Source organism: Pseudophryne corroboree, chromosome 3 (assembly GCF_028390025.1).
Source record: "Pseudophryne corroboree isolate aPseCor3 chromosome 3, aPseCor3.hap2, whole genome shotgun sequence".
In the NCBI taxonomy this organism is placed as follows: Eukaryota; Metazoa; Chordata; class Amphibia; order Anura; family Myobatrachidae; genus Pseudophryne; species Pseudophryne corroboree.
The window spans coordinates 295,727,242-295,748,878 of record NC_086446.1 but is presented as its reverse complement, the minus strand read 5'-3'; the positions used below and the strand labels follow the sequence as shown (position 1 = coordinate 295,748,878).

The 21,637-nt window shown below is 42.9% G+C and overlaps 1 protein-coding gene and 1 pseudogene across 2 annotated transcripts in view; both read left to right on the top strand.

Moving 5' to 3' along the window:
• The window catches only part of CDH4 (cadherin 4), a 1,018,047-nt gene that overhangs the window by 144,713 nt on the left and 851,697 nt on the right, over window positions 1–21,637 (top strand). The window lies entirely within an intron of this gene.
• Window positions 18,628–18,747, top strand: LOC134897245 (5S ribosomal RNA; annotated as a pseudogene).

Below are 21,637 nucleotides of genomic sequence, written 5' to 3'. Positions count from 1 at the left end.
AAAACACACCCGAATCCGACAAAAAAAAATCGGTGAGGTTTTGCCAAAACGCGTTCGAACCCAAAACACGGCCGCGGAACCGAACCCAAAACACAAAACCCGAAAAATTTCCGGTGCTCATCACTAATGGCTACACGCTGACATCACACCTACATTACACAGCATGGCTACACGCTGACATCACACCTACATTACACAGCAGGGCTACATACTGACATCACACCTACATTACACAGCAGAGCTACATACCATTTTTTTAAAGGAGAAAATAACAAATGTATGTACAGTACTCTTTTTTATTTCATTTATAATTATGTTTTTGTACTTTATGTTATAATGCTCCAGCCACATATATTATATTATTATTATTATTATTATTATTAGGAGTAGCAGTAGTAAGTTCATGTTTATATTTAAATTTAAACAAAGTTGAAACAGATTGCGTTACATAAAACATATATTAGGAAAGATTTTCCAATAACCAAACGCCTTAATTTTACCGGTTAGAGAAGCTCAGGGTATCCAGCTGCTCATTCAAATTACATATCCTCAAATCATGTGCCACCCTCTTTATTTTCAGACATGGAAATATCGCTCAGAGAACCAGTTATTTTCAGTGGGTAGTCCCACCTCTGGAAGGGTATGTGTTGACGGCCATCAGAAAGGAATGGAATGCATCAGGAATGGATCATTAAAATGTTCTACGTGAACTGAAGAGCAGAGTGAAGGCTTGGTTAACAGAACTGCAGCCGCAGACTCCCATGTGTGTGATACCATAGGTGCCATGCTGTTCTGTAATTAAATGTGTTCTCTCATCTCTGAGATCTGCAGGAAAGAAACACCTGAGTGTAAAACCCTTTTGCAGAAACAAGTGTAGGCTGTGAATGAGGGAATTCTTAATGTAAAAGGTAGACTGTGTAATATTGGAAGAATCTATATGATCATCATCCCACTGTTCTGGCTTGTGAAATGTTAGGAGCATAGAAATATCTATACAGCCTATTCTGCCCTAGTATAGCCCGTTGGAGCCATTGGGGGATGCTACCACATGAATGAAAAACGGCATACATAGACATGGATGGTGGCAGCACAAAATGTTGTGGTTGCTCAACCTACAAACAATACAGTAGCCATAGGTGCTATATATATATGGATGGTGTATTGGTTAGCATTACTGCCTCACAGCACTGAGGTCATGGGTTTGATTCCCACCACGCCCCTAACTATGTGGAGTTTGTATATTCTCCCTGTACTTGGTTGGGTTTCCTCCAGGTACTCCGTTTTTTTTCCCCACAATCCAAAAATATACTGGTAGGTTAATTGGCTCCAAACAAAATTAACCCTAGCATGAATGTGTCTGTGTGTCTGTGTACATGTGGTAGGGAACATAGAGTGTAAGCTCCACTGGGGCAGGGACTGATGTGAATGGCCAAATATTCTCTATAAAGTGCTGATATATAAATAACTGGTAATAAATATATATATATATATATAGATGGATAGATAGATAGATAGATAGATAGATAGATAGATAGATATACACACACAATGTATGTGTGTATCAACACCGTTCCCTAGCTTTGAAGGGGTCCCAGCTTGTAACCCCCACCTACAGAGTCACCAAGTGCATTCAGATAATAGTAGGAGCCTATTATTGCTATTACTGTTGCCCCTTGTGTACTCAGAGGCAGACACCTGGAAAAGAAAGCCTTCTAAATTGATTTCCACATCCGGACAGAAAACTGGGACACATGCACAATTCGCACAGCACCCCTTTACCTGTATTTCCTGCCATTCATTACATTATTCGGTTAATAGCCGCCTCATGAACAATACAGATCACAGGGTCATGTTCCTCTGTCTGAGGGTTTTGATCTGAGCTTAGGACTCTGCCGTTGATGTCTGAAAATGTGCTCAGATAATGAGCAAAAATGGCAGATTTCTGGCTCTTTTCTGAGAAGTGATTTTCCCATGGATGCCGTTTTCCTGGCTTTGAGCTCGTACAGTGGCCTCATTATGCTGCCGGGAGGAGAAGGCGACAGCACAGCGTTTACGCAATAAGCCAGAAATGCTCTTTTATTTTGTCTGACTTCTTATGGCAGGCTTTAGCTCAGAACGTCTCTGCAGCTGTGATGAGAGGACGGACGAGTCCTAACGGTGTTTCAGACAGAAAGCTCTGAGGTTTTAACACTTCGGGTCCTTGAGCTGAAGGATTTCCAGATAAATCCACATTACGAGCTGCTCCGGCACCGTGTGCGTGTGTATATTCTCCCTCTCTCTGCCAGTTCTGTGTTTCAATCTTGTAGGGGGCATGTAGAGTTAGCGATGTTTAATCCTTTACTCCCAGCTTGATAAAACATTTAGAAAATGCAAAGTCAGCAGTCAGATGAGACACATTGACAGCTGGGATTTACTTTGTGTAAGGATTATGGATTACTGCCACTCATTGCTTTCTTGTGAGTTTTGAATTTGTTACAGTACATGAGATGCCAAAAGATTAAGGCAGTGACTTGTAGTCACGTGACCAGCAGAGTGAAGCTGACTGGCGATATCACGCGGCAGAGTTAGTTCAACAGTTCTTTGGTCAAGCTGAGAATTAATAGCTTCAAGCTTTACTAAAAATATAAATATGTTTGGAGAAAATCTGTAGTTACTGGACATCCTGCCAGCAGAGGTAACGTATGCGCTGGCCAACAGTAAGTACAACGGGGAAAAGATTTACTGTAATCTGAAAGCCAGCACAACCGTTAAAAAGTTAGGAAATACTTATGCCTATTTGTATTACTTCAAGTGTTACATAGAACTCAGGAATCCACTAAGTACACCAATAAAGTATAAACTAGTAGACACAATTATAAGAATGACTGGAAAACGAATTGTTTTGCCTTCTTGCACATTCATTATATTTTAATCTTTTTAACATGTTCACTTGATAAATGGGACAGACTTGATATGATAGAATCTTTCTTACTGTACATCATAGAGGTTTATTAAGGTTCAGAAAGTTAGTAGACTTTAAGGGTTCTATATATCATCAGTGGTTCAGTAACTAACATATGTATTGCTGCATATTGCACGGGCAGTACGGATGGTGTAATGGTTAGCATTACTGCCTCACAGTACTGAGGTCATGGGTTCAATTCCCACCATGGCCCTAACTGTGTGGAGTTTGTATATTCTCCCCGTACTTGCGTGGGTTTCCTCCGGGTACTCCGGTTTCATCCCACAATCCAAAAATATACTGGCAGGTTAATTGGCTCCCAACAAAATTTACCCTAGGGTGAATGTGTGTGCGTGTACATGTGATAGGGAATATAGATTGTAAGCCCCACTGGGGCAGGGACTGATGTGAATGGCCAATTCTCTGTAAAAGCGCTGCGGAATATGTGTGCGCTATATAAATAACTGGTAATAAATAAATAAATAAATAAATATTGCATTGATACAGAATGTAGTCACGCTGCAGTTTATCATTGTTTATCATTCTGTTGCACACATTAGAGAGCCCACAAGGGGATGCATTCAGCGTCTCAGCTGTCGGTATGCCGGTGGTCATGTGACCGACGCCAGAATCCCGACACCACTCAGGAGACCAGCGAGGGATCACCAACAGCCGTCATCTCCAGTGGCGCGCGGTGAGGTCGGTGGCTGGGGAGGCACAAGCAGCCAACACCCCCCCCCCCCCATAGAGTGGGGTAAAAAAAAAAAAAGTGTAGCCCCACCCCCACATTCGTGAAACCAGCACCGGGCAGAACCAGCCAGGGGGGGTAATGCCATAGCAGGGGAGACACTCGGTATGGGGTCCCCCTGCCATAACATTAATCTGCCCCCCCAAACCAGTCAGCACAGGGCTGGAATTCCTCGGAAGTGGGGACCCCAAAAAATGAAAATGGGGTCCCTCTCCCGAGCAACAACCAGCACTGGGCTGATAGCCCAGTGCTATGCCCCGCACCCCTGGTGGCGGTGGGTGTGGGGTTCATTGTTAATATTGTTCTTGACAGCATGCCCGGACATAAATGGCCCGCTGGCACCTGTGCTCCACCTGTAAAGAACAGTAATATTGTTCTTTACAGGTGGCCAACAGGTCCCAGCAAGCCTGCCCCAGCATGCTGGCACATGGAGAACCACAAGTGCCAGCATGCCCGGACATAAATGGCCTGCTGGCAACTGTTCTCCACCTGTAAAGAAAATATTAAAATAAAAACACGAGTCTCTTTAAAAAAAAAATAGTTTATTTGACAGGGTCTTCACCTGGGGGCGGCGGCCTTTAAGCTCTTTTGCATGGCCGCTGCCTTCCCCAGGGCTTCCAGCATCTTCACCTGGTGGGCGGCGGCTGCTAAGCTCTTCTGCATAGCCGCCGCCCATCCAGGACTTCCGACGTCTTCTGCCTTCAGGAGCTCTTCTCCGTTCCTCTTCCGCCGTCGGACTGACAGCCGCTCCCTCGCGCTGACTTATATAAGTCAGCTGGGGGCGGCGGGGCGATGACGCTGCGAGCCGTGATTGGCTCGCGGCGGCCATCTTGAATTTAAAAAATGAAGCTATGGCGCCATTTTTGAAATTGGTACCTCTCCGCTGCCCAAACTGCACCGCCGCCCGCGCCCGGCCGCCTGCACCTCCGTCGCCCGCACCTCCGCCGCCTATCGCCGCCAGCACCTCCGCCGACATCCGCACCTCCGCCGCCAGCACCTCCGCCGACACCCGCACCTCCGCCGCGCCCACAACAGTGATTGACAGCGGATCCAGTGAAGGATATGCTGGCCAATCACTGTGGCCTGACTGACAGGGGACGTGCTTTCATAGGTTGAAAGCACGTCCCTGTGTGAAAGCGGCACCTCTAATGGTGCCGCTTTCCCATGTTATTTCAATGGGCTTTTAATGCCCATTGCTAGGCCCCGCCCGTGCCCGCCCCCGCTCTCCATACCTTTCCCTATCTGACAGGGAGGCACCACGATCGGTGCCTCCCAAACACATTTTAGACAGGAGGTACGATTAGGATAATATAAAGCAGATACTCATGACACAGAATATGTGTCATAAGTATCTTCTTTATAATATTTTAATCATTAATGACAGGGGAGGCACTGCCTCCCCTGACTGCACGTCCCTGGTCATCTCGAAGGTGAGTATGGAGTTCACTGTTAGGGTTAGGGCCCGGGGTGGAGGGTTAGAGTTAAGCACTGGGGGGGGGGGTTATGGTTAGGAACTAAGTGGGGTGGTTAGCCCTGGCCGCCATCCCCAAGAGGGTTAGCCGTAGCCGACTCCCCCATCGTCCTGAGTGTTAGGGAGGGGAGTAGAAATGCTTACCCCCTCTGAAGTCGGGATCTTCATTGTGGGGATGCCGCTGTCAGTCATGTGACCACTGGCATCCTGACCACCAGGATTTCATATGTATTCCCCCAATATAAACTCTGCTCCTGTAAGAAGGTTTTATCTCCCTCACATTAGCAGTCTACTGCTGTCAGCAAAGGCTTGCAGTGATAGGTGCATTTGTGGCTAATGTCCACCAGAGCCAGATTAAGCTAGGGGCGACAGAGGCGGCCGTCCTGGGGCCCCCACACACTGCTTCAGAGGAGTCTCCCTCTGGCAGCTCAGCTGTTAATTAACAGCGGCCGCCGAGTAGCTCCTCCATACACAGTCTTGCGGGATCGCTTCACGATCCCACAAGACAGTGAGTATGTGCTCTTGCGGCACTGTCCCCTGCTGCTTTGGGGACAACGCCGCCAGAAAAGGGGGTTAGCGCCGGTGTCCTGGGGTAGCGCAGGTGTTCGTCGGCACAGTGCTACATGGTGGAGCATCTCTAAATAAAACTACAGCTCCCAACAGCCCTTGCTACCGATAGCAAGAGCTGCAGGGAACTGTAGTTTTATTTAGAGCTTCTCCACTGTAGTGCGGTGCCGCTGGATGCTTGGTGCTGTACGAGTCTCCACAGCCAGGCAAGTGTGAGTGAGTGTGTGTGTGTTTGTTTTTGGCAGGGGGTGGGGCTTTGCCAGCAACTTTACTGGTGGGGGCCCCACAACCTCCTTTGCCCTGGGCCCCCACCAACCTTAATCCGGCCCTGATGTCCACACATGCACAGAGAGATTTGACCTGGAGAGGATACATTAATGCCTCTCTGTCTATGTGTCCCACTTTAAATTGACTAATTCCACCATCTCCAGATAGTTTTATGGGGATGACGGTAAGGGGTATGAAAAATGTTGCCGCCAAATAAATATGTGATTTCTCCAGGGTAAACTGCTTCTTAAATTGAGAGAAGAGGAGATAAGCCAAAAATAAGCTTCAGTTAAGTATAGCCCATAGTGTAGCCAAAACCTTTCTTAAGGTGTACACCAGGTCCTCGATAATGCAAGTGTTCCTTGTCTGTCACCATCACTGTAATATTGGGGGGTTCTGTGGAAGAGTACCCCCCCCCCCCCCAGTATATAAGGAATGATTGATGTACAGCAAGTAATGCATAACATGACTGTGTTTATTCAGAAGCCTCAGTATCAGTATATTGGAACAAAATAAAGTATGGTAGCCCAGTAAACACTGGTGAAATCTGTACTGCTGGAAACCAGTAAGTTCAGAAGGTTACAGTGTACAAACTCCTCACATACAAGGCCTTGTCAAGGTAGAGGTGCTTATTTGTCACATGTGTTAATTAGGCTGTGTGGCTAACGCGCACGTGCGGCTATTTGTGGCTCCAGAACACATTCATCTCCTTCTCTGCACCTATTAATAACCAGCACCCCTGGGTTTAGCCTCCAGTGCCTTGCATTTTGCTGAATCTGCAGATTTCTGGCTCCTTTGTCTGTGCTATTTTTCTCTCTCTTTATTTTGATAGCTACATGCACATAAATCTGCTTGAAATATGTGTGCATTCGGCAAGATGCCCTTGTTACAGATACTGCTCACAGAGAACTTGTGTGACTTTGAAGCCGTTTTAAAACTTAGAAGTAGAAAAGATAATTATCACTGTGGGATTTTTTTTTTGCAGCCATTAATGTAAGAGATTCTGTAAGAGCAGTTACTTAGGGCTAAGTTGCATACAATATCGATGCCGGACGCAGTGGAACAAATTATTTCCACTGCGCATGCGTCACAACCACACTGCAAATGCGTGAGGGTTCCTTAGTGACAGCGGACACAGTTAGCATTTATTTGCAAAGTGCGTGACAGGTAGTGACCGTTTGGAGGAGGTAACGGGGGTGGCTACAAAAACGCAGGCATGCCGCCATACTTTTCTGGGCATGTCCTAGTCAGCTACTGCAAATTAGTTCCCCATTGGACTGGCCCTGGTGTCTTAATTGAGATGAATATTCTGAGAAACCATAGGGTTGCTCAGACGTTTGACGGTTCGGCCGATGTGCAACTCCTGATGTTGCCCCTGTTGAACGTCAGCGGCGGATCTGATATGCTGGCGGTGGGAGTCTCTTGAACAAGGCTGCGGCTGAGTCATTAACATATTTTTGCATGTCCACTGTGTCCAAAATCGCAGTTCTGTATGCAACTGTATGCACCTCCTAAACAGGACCTTATTATAAATGTAAGGCATCCACACATACAGGGATTTTTTTTTCTAATTTAATTGAAAGATCTTTACATACAGTACACAATAATCTACATATGTGTTTTATGAAAATGGGTGGGATATGCTTTACTGGCGGTCGGAACAGATGGTGGTCAGAAGACCAACTGTGGCATCCTGATGGAGACAATTCTGACAGGGGCTAAGTAAGTATACTTACCCTCCCCCAATACCTCCCTAATCCTAACCCTCCATTCCAGCACCCTAACCGTAACCCCAAACCCCCTGCAGCCTAACCCTAGCTCTTCCTGGTGGTGCCTAATCCTAACTCACCCCTCCCTACAGACTAACCTAAAGCCTCCCTTCACCGCAGCCTAACCCTCCCCAGGGTGCCTAAACATAACCTCCACCCATGGCCATCTTAACAGCAGTGTAGGCCCCTGGACAAAGCAATGCACTGGGGCCCCTACCAATCTTACAGCAGTAGGGATGGGAGGTGCTATATTCGATGTCCCACAGGCGGTAGGGGGTGTTCTATTCAGCATGTAGGACCTGGAACAGTAATTTCTGCTCATTACTCTTTTACTGCACAGATGATGGGAGATGGGGCAGGTCAAAGAATACTAAGCTGTAGAAGGGGCATTGGGCTAAATAAATGGGCCCCGGTACATGACTTACAGGGTGGTAGGGCAGGGTTTAATACACAGGGGAGGGGTGGATAGTGGAGTTGGCTTAATATTCATAATGTTCTGGTGGGAGGGCAGCTTGCTTGACTGCAGATATCTCCAGTTCCTGGAAATAGATTTCTTAGCTTTCAATGGGTTAAAACCCTAGAGTCCTTTCAGGAGGTACTGGAGACTTGGGGATCAGAGTTCAGGTGCCAGAGCAATCCACCAATGAATATATAAAACTGCATACCAGGCATGTGGAGCTGGAGCTGAGACCAACTGCTGGAAGGCTGGGCATAGTAGAGACAAGCTACCAGTGTCCACCAAAAGGGGAGAGTCCCAGATTTTGGATTATCAGAACAACTCTAAATCAGACAGAACTCGAGATATCTGACTGGGAAGATTAATTAACAGGCTTGAATAGGGACCACTGTTTAGAAGTCAGATTTCTCAGGTTCCCCAGGGCCGATTTTCAAAAATCTGGTACCCCTGGAAAAAGGGGACCCTCAGCTATCAGGGCCCTTAGACTCCTGGGGCCCTTGGGCAAGTGCCCATTAAGCCCATATGAAAAGACAGACCTGCTTCCACCTCCTGCGGACTAACACCAACAGTGGGCGGCCTACTTATGATCGGGATGCCGGTGTCGGGACCAACGTCGACATTTCATCTGCTGTCAGAGCTCCAGCATCAGCATTATGGCCGCATGTCGGGATTCTGGTGCTGGGATTCTGTCTGCAGGCATCCGGACCGCCAGCATCCTGACAGCATTCCTTACAAATACTTTGTTTAATTATGGTCCTTCAACGTACACAACCGCACATAGCGAAACCAGTATTTTCAAGTTATTTTATCGAACATGGATGATCTCTAAAAGATCTTTGTTTTAGATCACCTTGTTTTAGAGCTAATGCTTTATGGATACTCAGTGAGGTGTCAATCTAAATAGTAATACAGGTTGAGTATCCCATATCCAAATATTCCAAAATACGGAATATTCCGAAATACGGACTTTTTTGAGTGAGAGTGAGATAGTGAAACCTTTGTTTTTTGATGGCTCAATGTACACAAACTTTGTTTAATACACAAAGTTATTAAAAATATTCTATTAAATGTCCTTCAGGCTGTGTGTATAAGGTGTATATGAAACATAAATGAATTGTGTGAATGTACACACACTTTGTTTAATGCACAAAGTTATAAAAAATATTGTCTAAAATTACCTTCAGGCTGTGTGTATAAGTTGTATATGAAACATAAATGCATTCTGTGCTTAGATTTAGGTCCCATAACCATGATATCCCATTATGGTATGCAATTATTCCAAAATACGGAAAAATCCCATATCCAAAATATCTCTGGTCCCAAGCATTTTGGATAAGGGATACTCAACCTGTACAATGTATCACCATAACATCCTTACAGTGTGTTTCACTGAATTACATTTTTTTTTCACTGTTTCATTTAGATGTTGTCATTTGTAGAGTATTTGTTTAACAGATATACTGTATAACATACATTCATGCAATGCTGCTATTCTGATGACATCAGTAAACAGTGAGAGCCTTTACCCACCTGTTGTTGGCATTTTGGAAGTAATCTGCTTTTTCTAGTTTAGTTACGTTGTCTGTGAACTGTCTGCAGACAATCTTAACGTAAATACTCTGATTGCTACTTAAGGACATACTGTAGCTGTTAATGGTGAATAGTATCAGATTCATACACATACAGTTATAATAATCATCCATGCCAAGAAAATGAGTAAAAATGTCCCATATGTGACACTGTATCGTCTGTATATCTTTTCAGTTTTCATAAATTATGTTGACAAGTTAAATTATAGCTCTTTCTATTTAAATTCTTATAATAACATTCCACAGGCTCTTAATTTGGAGTTGAGGAGAATTATCAAGCAGAAGTTTCCTTTACAAAACGGTGGTGGACTTGGCTTGTCCCGTATATGACAACTACACTTTGTGTGATTGTGTTGGGTATAGCGGAGAAAAAAAAAATTCTACCTGAAAAATAGGCACTTTGATATAATGTTCACCTTTTTTATTTTTTTATTTTTAAACGTCTTCATGTTAAGTTAACATGTGACAGTGGAATGGCATACAGTAGTTACATGTTTTGCAATACAGGTTGAGTATCCCTTATCCAAAATGCTTGGGACCAGAGATATTTTGGATATCGGATTTTTCCGTATTTTGGAATAATTGCATACCATAATGAGATATCATGGTGATGGGACCTAAATCTAAGCACAGAATGCATTTATGTTTCATATACACCTTATACACACAGCCTGAAGGTAATTTTAGCCAATATTTTTTATAACTTTGTGCATTAAACAAAGTGTGTGTACATTCACACAATTCATTTATGTTTCATATACAGCTTATACACACAGGCTGAAGGTCATTTAATACAATGGCCCTCATTCCGAGTTGATCGCTCGCAAGGCGAATTTAGCAGAGTTGCTCACGCTAAGCCTACGCCTACTGGGAGTGAATCTTAGCTTCTTAAAATTGCGACCGATGTATTCGCAATATTGCGATTACAAACTACTTAGCAGTTTCAGAGTAGCTTCACACTTACTCGGCATCTGCGATCAGTTCAGTGCTTGTCGTTCCTGGTTTGACGTCACAAACACACCCAGCGTTCGCCCAGACACTCCCCCGTTTCTCCGGCCACTCCTGCGTTTTTTCCGGAAACGGTAGCGTTTTTATCCACACGCCCCTAAAACGCCGTGTTTCCGCCCAGTAACACCCATTTCCTGTCAATCACACTACGTTCGCCAGAGCGAAGAAAAAGCCGTGAGTAAAAATACTATCTTCATTGTAAAATTACTTGGCGCAGTCGCAGTGCGAATATTGCGCATGCGTACTAAGCGGAATTTCTCTGCGATGCGATGAAAATTACTGAGCGAACGACTCGGAATGAGGGCCAATATTTTTAATAAATTTGTGTACATTGAGCCATCAGAAAACAAAGGTTTCACTATCTCACTCTCACTCCCAAAATTCCGTATTTCGGAATATTCCGTATTTCGGAATATTTGGATATGGGATACTCAACCTGTATTTATTTTAGGTAGATTGTGAAATGATATTTCTGTTTAATTCTGTGCTACCAATTTTCAGAATAATGTTGACACCAGGGGCAATATTTACTAATATTCGTGTTTGAGTCGGTTTGTGTAGTGTTTAAACTCGTTTTGTATCGGGTGCATTTTCATGCAACTTTTTGAATCCATATACGCAAAGTTACGAAGCAGTCGACTTTATGGTTTTTGTGTTTTCCGATGTCGATGCCAGTCGGTTTTTTTTGGCACATTTACGGCCGTCACTGTCGTTTGCGTTCGTGATTTTGTTTTTTTTTCCTGTTTTTTTTTCTAAGTTAAACACGGCAGGGTTTTTTTTTTCCGGCGGCCGCATTTTCACTTTCAGTTTCGTTTTTCATCCCCGTACGTGATTGGTTGTGTTTCAGATGGTAGGAGTGTCTGTGCGCAACCATATAAATACGCCCCAAACCGTCCGCATCTCATGGGTTTAGTTAGTGGTGAGGAGGGAGGTTGTGCTGTGGAGGTAGGTGAATTTGTGGTTTGGTGAGGAGTGTTGGTAGCGATTTCTGAGTGTGGTATTGTGTTTGAAAGTCGTCTTGTCAGTCTTGTAGTCTTGTATTTTGTGGTTTTGTCTCATTTTTAGTCCAAGTTATTTTTCTTTATAGTCCCTTGTCAGTGTTTGTGTGGGTGTGTGTGTGTGTGTGAGTTGTGTAGTGGTAGTGGAGGAGTGTGTTGTTTGTCTTTTTTTTCTGTGTTAACTGTTTAGACACACAATTATGTGTGACTCAGAGGTGGGTGAGGTGGAGGGTGTGAGTGAGGGGGAGGAGGTCGGTCAGGTGGAGGAGGTGAGTGTTAGTGAGGTTAGTGAGGTGGAGGAGGTTGGTGAGGTTGCTGCAGCAGCCTCAAGTGATAGTGACAGTCAGAGTGCTCCGCAGCCACGCACCACTACTAAGACTGGGCGGAATGTAAAGTTTAGTTTTGCTGAAAATGTGGCATTGGTGCGTGAGCTGATGAAGTATCAGAGGCAGCTGTTTGGCCCTGAGTCCGCCAAGGTGCCAACACGGAGGAAGACGGTGTTGTGGGCGAAAGTTGTTGCTGCTGTCAATAGTGAGGGGGTGGTCAAGCGGACGGAGCACACGTGCCGCAAACGGTACTATGACATAAAGCGACGTGTCAAGTCCAAAATGGCCAAGGAGGCGAAGTCGGCTCGAAAAACCGGTGGTGGGCAGCCCTATATTGCAAGATATCTGGAGTATGAGGAGCCCATGCGGAGTGTCATACCTTCTGAAGTAGTCTCTGCAACCCATGTCCAGGATTCCGATAGGCCCAGGAAGAATGGTGAGCATGTGTATTTGCATTTACATTCTATGACCTTTTTTTTTTTTTATTAAATGTGTGTCATGTGACGTTGCATATTACTCCCATCTTCAAGTGTGTGTCAGCAAATACATTGTTTTGGTTAATGTTTTATACAAAAGCCAATGTAACATCTTACTTTATTGTATGTCATGTGTTTTTATGAAAGATATTTTGCATGTGTAGTTTGGACTTGGTGTGTCTCTGAATTGTCCTGCAATAATGTTTTCCTTTTGGGCCTTTTTTTTTGTTATAATTGTGACTATGTTTTATATTTATGTGATCCATGTGCAATGTTTCAAAAACAGTGGTTGTCATGTTAGAGGCTGGAGTAGTGGAAAGTGGTTTGGAAACCACTTACATGTGTAATGTCATTATTAGATAATGTAATATTTTTTAACAAAATACCACTATTTCTTTGATAATTTTTAGTTTGTATTTGTACCGTGACACCACACTGCAGTGTAATTTTTAAAATATTTATACATTTTGGTTTGGCTCATATAGTGGTAATGTGTGTTTGGAGTGCCACATCACAGAGCAATTTATATATTGCATCTGTAATATTTTTCCTTTCAATACAAAATGAAGATGTGTGTGTTTTTGGTTGGTAATGTTGTTGTTTTTTTACTTGTGGCCTATGTCAGTGTCCTGTACATGTTTTCCTGTGTTGATTTTTCCATAGTGCATATGTCTATTGGACAATGTTTATTGTTTTATGTATTGTATTTTTTGTTTCCGGTCCTTATGTTTTTATTAAAAATAAAGCAAGCATTTCTTAAAGAATAAATGTTTATAAGCATAATGGGTGGATGTATCAACAATAGCATGAATATTTTTTTTATTTTTTTTATACAGTGTTTGAAAAAAGCAGTACTACTCGTCGGCCAGTAACTCCTATCACATCTGATGATGATGACGCTGCGGAAGCAGGTAAAGTGTCCATTGTAGTATAGGGTATGTTTGTAAAGGAATAACCATAACAAAATTGCACTTTCATTAATAGGTCCATCAAAAGAAGTATGGAGCAGCAGAAGTGGGACTTCTGTAAGACATCACCACAAAAAACATGTGGCCAAAAAGAAAGCAAGGTCGTATGTCCAGGGCCAACCACAGCAGGCTACCCCGCCACGAAGATTATCGTCCGTATGTTCTGTCCCCCCACTCCAAATTTTGGACACAACTCCAAGACGTCATTCACACTCCCCTCATCTTGATTGTGAGTATTAAACTGAAATAAATGTAAACAATTTCAGAACGTAATCCAACTTTTTCTTAACCGCATTAAGTCAAAACACATCAAAAACTTAGATACTTACCGCAGTAAGTAAAACCTGAAATGGAATCCAAGCTAAATGGCCTTGTCCACATCCAGTAAAGATATGTATGTCCACTTGAGCCATACAGTATCACATTATGTGTAAGATGCTGCAACAAAAAATCATGTGTTTTTTTTTAGAAAAAAGTAAGGTTTTTCCAAATTTCACATGTGTGTTTGAGGTAACATTGCAAAATACATATAAAAACATTACTATGTTTGTTTGATCAAAGCTATAAGGTAACACATTATGGATTCCAATGTGTTTTTATGGTGGAGTATGTGTGAGCTACAATAAAGCTAAAGTGTTTGCTTTCACAATTAAGTAACCAGACACATTTGCCACAAACAGGCATATGTATGTATTTAAGTTATGAGTGATGATGTTGCTAGGCAGAATATTTGAAAGCAACAGTGAATGACATGTGTTCCATGTGTAGTGATTTGTTTACATTTCTCAAACATATGGATAGCTAACGGAGATTTGTTTAACATTTCAGCTTCTAGTCCTGGGAACAGCATCCCTCCGCAACAACAGCAACACAGTGACATGGAGGAGACAAACATCTTAGAAATGCAGCCATTAAGCCAAGGAATGAGCCCCCCAGCACCTGTGAGTACACCACCACAGCAAAGCACACCACCACCAAAACACAGCCCAACAACACCAGTAACACAAGGCCCTGATCAGGTGTTTTGGACCATTTGGGCTAGACAGCAGGCCACTAATGAAGATTGCCTGCGTAGGCAGACACAAATGTTTGCAAGCCTACCATGTCACCTCAGAAGAATATCAAGAAATCTGAGTAGACAAAATGAACAAACAACCAGAATTGGCAATACCATGGAACTCAGGCGTACAGACATTACACAGGTCATGGGCAACTTACAGCGCATAATGGAAGAACAGCACAGACTAATGGAAGAACAGCACAGACAACAGCAAAGTTATATGAACATTTTTCAAAACAATCAAAAGATTAATGAAAGTTTATTCCGAATTGTAGACAATCAAAATGCTGCTACACGTGAACTCAATGCCACCCTCACTAACCTGAATGAAACACTCAGATCCATGCACCAACAGCAAACAAGCAGCAGTTCTGGTACGACTACTCCAAATATCACGCCAGTCTCATCACCACCAAGACGCTCCACCAGAGCATGACAACATGACAGTGCTAAAGCCAAAGGGCAGGACAAGCAGCCACCCAAAAAAACGTGAAAAAAAAACAGATTAGACATTTCTGATAAGTAACTCTAAATAGTTAGTAAGTGTATGTTTGGCAAAATATATATAACACTTAGCTCCTTGACAATTTATACAACATCATTAATTATAAGTGGTACAAACAACAACATAAAATTTGTACGCACATTTATTCTTTACCATTTTTTTTGTATTGGAGGAGGGAAATGTTGATGGAGCCGCACATACATGTTAGCAGGAAGTAACCAGACCACTTGATTTTTTTCTAATCATTACTCTTTCTAGATTCCAATCATTCTCATATCCTGCAGACAATCCAAATTACAATGTTATTGATAACTATTTTACCTTTCTTCTCTATACAACATTACAAGAAGAACACAATTGAGTTGCGTAAAAAGCTTTTAATATGTTGGCATTGAATTTTTTTAAAAACATTGACAAAATTAATGTCATTATTGTTGGGACATGTTTGTGTGTGTTAAAAATTAGTAAGAATGTTATTACACATGATGCAGAAACCAACAAATAAGAACTTTTTTTTACCAAAAAACAAAGAATGTGTATAATAATGTATATATGTGGCAAACTGTGTATTTACTTACACATCAGCAAGTTTACTGCAGCAAACATTAGGAAATAAATTATGTTTGATTACAGTAAGTTTGTGTCCCTTAAATATGATGGAGCATCACACATAGGGACACATGTATTCCTCAAGGCTAACATATTATATGTTGAGGAGTGTTTTTTTGGAACACAGGTTCTCAAACTCGGCCCTCAGGACCCCACACAGTGCATGTTTTGCAGGTCTACTCACAGAATCACAAGTGACATAATTAGCTCCACCTGTGAACCTTTTAACATATGTCTGTGAGTAATTCATACACCTGTGCTTCTACTGGGTTACGTGAAAAACATGCACTGTGTGTGGTCCTGAGGGCCGAGTTTGTGAACCTGTGCATTAGGACGTTACACACAATGATAAAGTAAAATACTAAATGGATTATGTGTGCTTGTAATAAATTAGCACTGCAAGTTTATGATCACTTATCCAGACTTAATGCATGCCACTCATAATCTGTTGCTTTGAGTTTTAAAATACACACAATACACATGCGACATTTGTTTTGCATAAAGCGAGGGTATGTTTGTATGTGTCAAGGAGACAGACACATTCTGAGTAATGGTTTTGCCAATAAAAATGTCAAAACATCTATGATTACACAACAAATGAAATAAGCAAACCAAACTTACCTTAGAAATAGCGAGTGATGAGCACTTGCCTAACCTGCCTCCCTACATCTGTACTCCAAGTATTACCAGATGTCTCTAATTCCTCTGCTTGCTGGCTGCTTTCTTTCTCCTCCTCCTCCTCCTCAACATGTGGCAGATGTTGTTGCAAACACATGTTATGAAGAAAGCAGCAGCAGAACACAATTTGAGTCACCTTGGAGGGACTATACAACAAAAGGCCACCAGACTTATCCAGACACCGAAACCTAGATTTCAGCACACCAAAACATCTTTCTATCACATTCCACGTGGACTTATGTGCATGATTGTAATTGTGTTCAGCAGGGGTATCAGGTCGGGACAATGGAGTTAGAAGCCATGAGAAACAGCCATATCCTCCATCACCTGAAAGACAGATATAGTAACGTGATTCATGTTAAGATACAGCAACACATAAGTAACACACTGTGGGGCAGATGTATTAACCTGTAGAAGGCATAAGGAAGTGATAAACCAGTGATATGTGCAAGGTAATAAAGGCAGCAGACAATCTGTTCCTAAATGTTCATTTACATATTGGAGCTGATTGGCTGGTGCCTTTATCACCTTGCACATATCACTGGTTTCTCACTTCCTTATGCCTTCTACAGGTTAATACATCTGCACCTGTATTTGGACAAAGTATACGCAGGCCTACACATATTAAATTACATACCCAGCAGCCATCCATCTGGCATTTGTCCGTTCTCAAACTTATCAAAGAGGGATGACTGACTGAGGATGAAGGAGTCATGGCAGCCCCCAGGGTAACCAGCAACAACACTCATTATTTTGAGATTTGCATCACAAACCACCTGCACATGTGTGGAGTGTTCGAAATGGCGATTAGTATATATGTGCTGCCTGCCCCTAGGTGGTCTCAGCTGAAAGTGTGTGCAATCTATGGCTCCAAGCACATTGGGCATGCCAGCCAGCTCATAGAAATCTACCCTGATGGCATGCCACTGAGACTCCTGGGTAGGGAAGCAGATTGAGGCCTCGATGTGGGGCTGCAAAACAGCCAACACCTGTGTGTATATTTTAAAGAACAATAAACATGAGATTTTAGGACAGAACTGGCCACCGAGAAATTAAAACAAACAAAAAACAGAAGAGGTAGTTAGGTATACATCACCTGTGTTAAGATTCTGGAAAATGAGGGCTGTGAGATTCCTATGACATCCCCAGACACAGCCTGAAAGCTGCCAGTAGCCAGAAAGTGCAACACAGCCAGGAGTTTGTGCAGGCCTGAGACAGAGCGAGAGCATGCTGTCTCAGGGTCTAGGCCCAGTTTGACAAGGTCATACAGACGGAAAATGTTGTTACGATTTAGACGGAACATCTGTATGACCTTATCATCGGACAATGCGTTCAAGTTTAAATGCCCCCTAAAAAAACGAGGCCTGCGCAGCCTCCGCGGAACCTGTACAACCTTCTGACCATGTTCAGTTTCTTGGACCTGGGTACTTACAGGCTGATGTCTGAGTCTGAGGAATCCCACAGCACACAAAAGATCACTGGCCCACAGTCCTGCTGCCATTTCTGAGTGTAGGTGTAATGAAATGGGCCTAACATCCTTTTATAGGCATCCTAATTCAGATGTGAGAGATTTTTGAGTTGCAACACATGTAAACACGATTGAAAAAAGCAGGTCTATTTTTTTGCCGCTTTTTTTACCGATTCGCAAAAAAATACGACCGGAATTGAGCACTCAGAAACTGACACCCAAATACGAATGAATAGTGAATTCCCGTATTGTATGAAATAACAGCCGCGTTTGACCGATGGTCTATTCATTCGTATTTCGGAACTTTGCAAATCAAACCATTACGAATAGTCCAAACACTGCCGAGATTGGTGCTTAGTGAATTCCCGGATTGGGAAAAATTAATCTAAACCACACAGCATATTCATTTAGCAGTACCTTGTAAATATAGTATAGGTGACACTTGATCTGAGAGCCAATTTATTGCAGTACCAGGGTGTTCATAGGTGAACACCCTGGTACTGCAATGAATATGCTGTGTGGTTTAGATTAATTTTTCCGCACAGTGATTTTTTCTAATTTTTCTACTCTTGATGTGTGCCTGACATATCACTTAGTGACTAAGTCAGGACATTTGCATTCATTTCTCATAGGGTGTATGGCATTTGTGCCTTGTGCCTCATATTCCTAAAATAATTTACCATTATTACTAACACAAAGGTGACTAAAGAGGTGAGTTCAACATTTGCGGTCATACCTCACTGGAGATGCCCAATCTCTTCTGACCTTGGAAGCTAAGCAGTGAAAGGCCGGGTCAGTAATAGGATGGGAGACCACCTTTGAACACCCTGGTACTGCAAAAAATTGACTCCCGAATAGATTGTCACCTAGACTAATGTTACATGGTAAACTTTTTATATGACCAATGATTTAATTCTCTGCGATCAAAATGATCCACAATGGACAGATGCAGAATAAATGATGGTCATATCTTATATGAGAAATATCATGCAATGACATTACATTCTTTGCATCATAGCCATTAATCTCCGGCAGTTAGTAAATTGTGACATTTTGATCACTTATGTTTAATATTTACGCTCATATGTTCGCGCGGCAAATTCACCTTATATTTGTACTCCTTAAATTCAACTTGAAAATACTATCTAATTATATCGATTTCACCAGTGATGTTATAATCTTAAACCTCTGAATTAGAGTGCTCCCAAAAAAGAGTCTACTTTCCAAACACTCTTTTGTTTGGTTATTTTTCTGCTAAATATATTTTGACTCAAGGGAGCACCACTGAAAGCAATAATTAACATGTACAGGGACTATTATTTTTCCAATTACATTATATTTGCTGCACTGTGAAGTAATTCAGGAATAATTCAGTTTTTCAGAGGTCTTTATCTGTCTAAATACTGTACTTGTGCAGTCCCCCACACCCTTTTTCTTTGAAAATGAATACAAGCTGTAAGAGCAGAAGACCATATCCACCCGCACTTGATGTCACATCCAGGCCCTTTGCATGAAGAGGAAATAGACACAATCTGAATTGAACCACTAACCTGAGAGACCCCTGCAAGTGTCCCGTGGCACCCCAGGGTGCAGTAGCAGATCTTGTCACGGGCAAGCAGGACTTTTGCCTGGGGCGCCGCCTTCCAGAGTGCGCCAGCGCCATCCGGAGGGCGCCGCACCGTGGCAAGATCCGCCACTGCTGTGCCCTCCGCTGCCCGCTGTGTCCCCCGGCTGTGTCCCCCTGTGAAGGGAACTAGACGCTATGTGTCTAGTTTCCCTTCGTGGAGAGGACCTTTGCTGTGCGGTGCGCGATGACATCATCGCGCACCGCTCAGCATTTCAGCGGCGCTACTACTGTACAGGGGGCGTAACTGGCCACGCCCCCTGTATGAAGCCACGCCCCTATGTCCTGCCCGGGGCGCAAAAAGGGCTCGAACCGGCCCTGCCAGGGTGCCACGACACACAGTTTGAGAACCACTGCTATAAACCCTTTGGCTCTGGTTCTATTAGGCTGTATTGAACATAGGGGTATATGTATCAAAGCTTTTAAACTGACAGGACCTGATTGGTTGGTAGTTAATCTCTCTCACCTTTATCTCTCTGCAAGCGTTGATACATGATGTGCCCCCTACTGTAGATTCATGCTGTATAGAGCTTTGCTCTGTGCAGTATATTTATATTTTGTCATGTTCCTATTACCTGTCTGATTATCGTTTACATGAAATAGCAAAGTAATCACTGTGCATCTCTGTCATACTTGTTTCTGCCTTAAGTCGGTAAAACTCACAACCAAATGACGAGCCGAACTGTTCCGTAATTTTCTTGCATATGCGCGTTTGCCAGTGTAAGAATTTTCAAGAACAGTTTTTGTAGCAGGAAACATATAGGAATAATGTAATGCTCTCCTAAATTGAATTCTGTGCTAGGCATAGTCAGAGATTCACAGCTGGACCCCGAGCCTGATTACACTTGTGCTTTTAGTGAAGAAAAGACAATTTCTTCCCAGTCTGCTCCATAAGACCCCAGAGCATGAGGTGCAGAATGCTTCTTCTATCATAAAGAGTATCTAGCTCAACTGGCTCTTATGATATACTGTAATAAAGCCTATGTACTATTAAGTTTGATTATATAAATGATATAAAGCAGCTATTGCCAATCTTCTGAGTAGCTGTCGTTGTAAACAGCCCATGCACTGGAAGGAGCATGCTCACTGTGCTCTTGAGATACGGCCAGATACATCGTCAAGCTGCCAGCACTAAGTATATTGGTTCTGAATGATTACACGAGATCACGATCACAGGAGCTTCTGTTTACACCAACAGCTAATGTAAATCATGTCCAGGGCAGGTACAGTATGACACATAGAGGGAGAGGCACAAGGACCTACTCATTATTAAAACTTGATGGCCCCACATAATATCTAACTCATTACAAGTTGCAATAGAAGACACAAATCCACTGCAGCAATTCAGTATTGCTATGGTGCTGGAACAGCTGCTGTGAACAGTTGACAGTAGGGTAGGAAAGGCAGATCATAAATTAGCCTGTACCCACTGAAGAGCATGCATAGAGTCTCTGAAGGAGACTAGTAGACAGGGAGCACTAGAAGCAAGAATAGTGCTGGGAGGAACATGAGGAAGGGGCTGCTTAGATTATTGGGAACGAGGCTCAACTAGGGATGGCCATCGGTGGGTTATCCATCAATGGTTGTCATCAATGGTACCATTGATGATAACCATTGATGGTATAAAACTATCTGCTATGGAACCATTGAGGGTTTCACCCATCAATGGTTATTCCTGCTTTACTATGATGTGGACCAATCAGTGACTGGGGGCGGGCTTTGTGGCTGTCAGAGGGCAGCGCTATGCTCCATGTCCAGACACATTGTAAGCGGAAAAAAAAATATTTGGTTGGCCTTTATCATCGATGGCAGGAAACCATGTGGTTCTCCTCCACTATTCGACATCGGCCATAAACTATCAATGATGGCCATCCCTAAGGTAAACTGGGGAGATTCAAAATATAGAGGAGGAGAGAAGAATGGAGATTTAGGAGGAGGGATATTAGGCTATGAAGAAAAGGTGCATTTAGAGATAATGTTTGGATCTTAGCCGTTATTTCAAATCAGTGGCTTTCTATTTGTCATTATACTACCAGGGAAAAGTTTATAGACTTAGGTAAATAGTGTTGTGACAATAGATAAAAACAAAGAATATGAGTGCGCTGTCA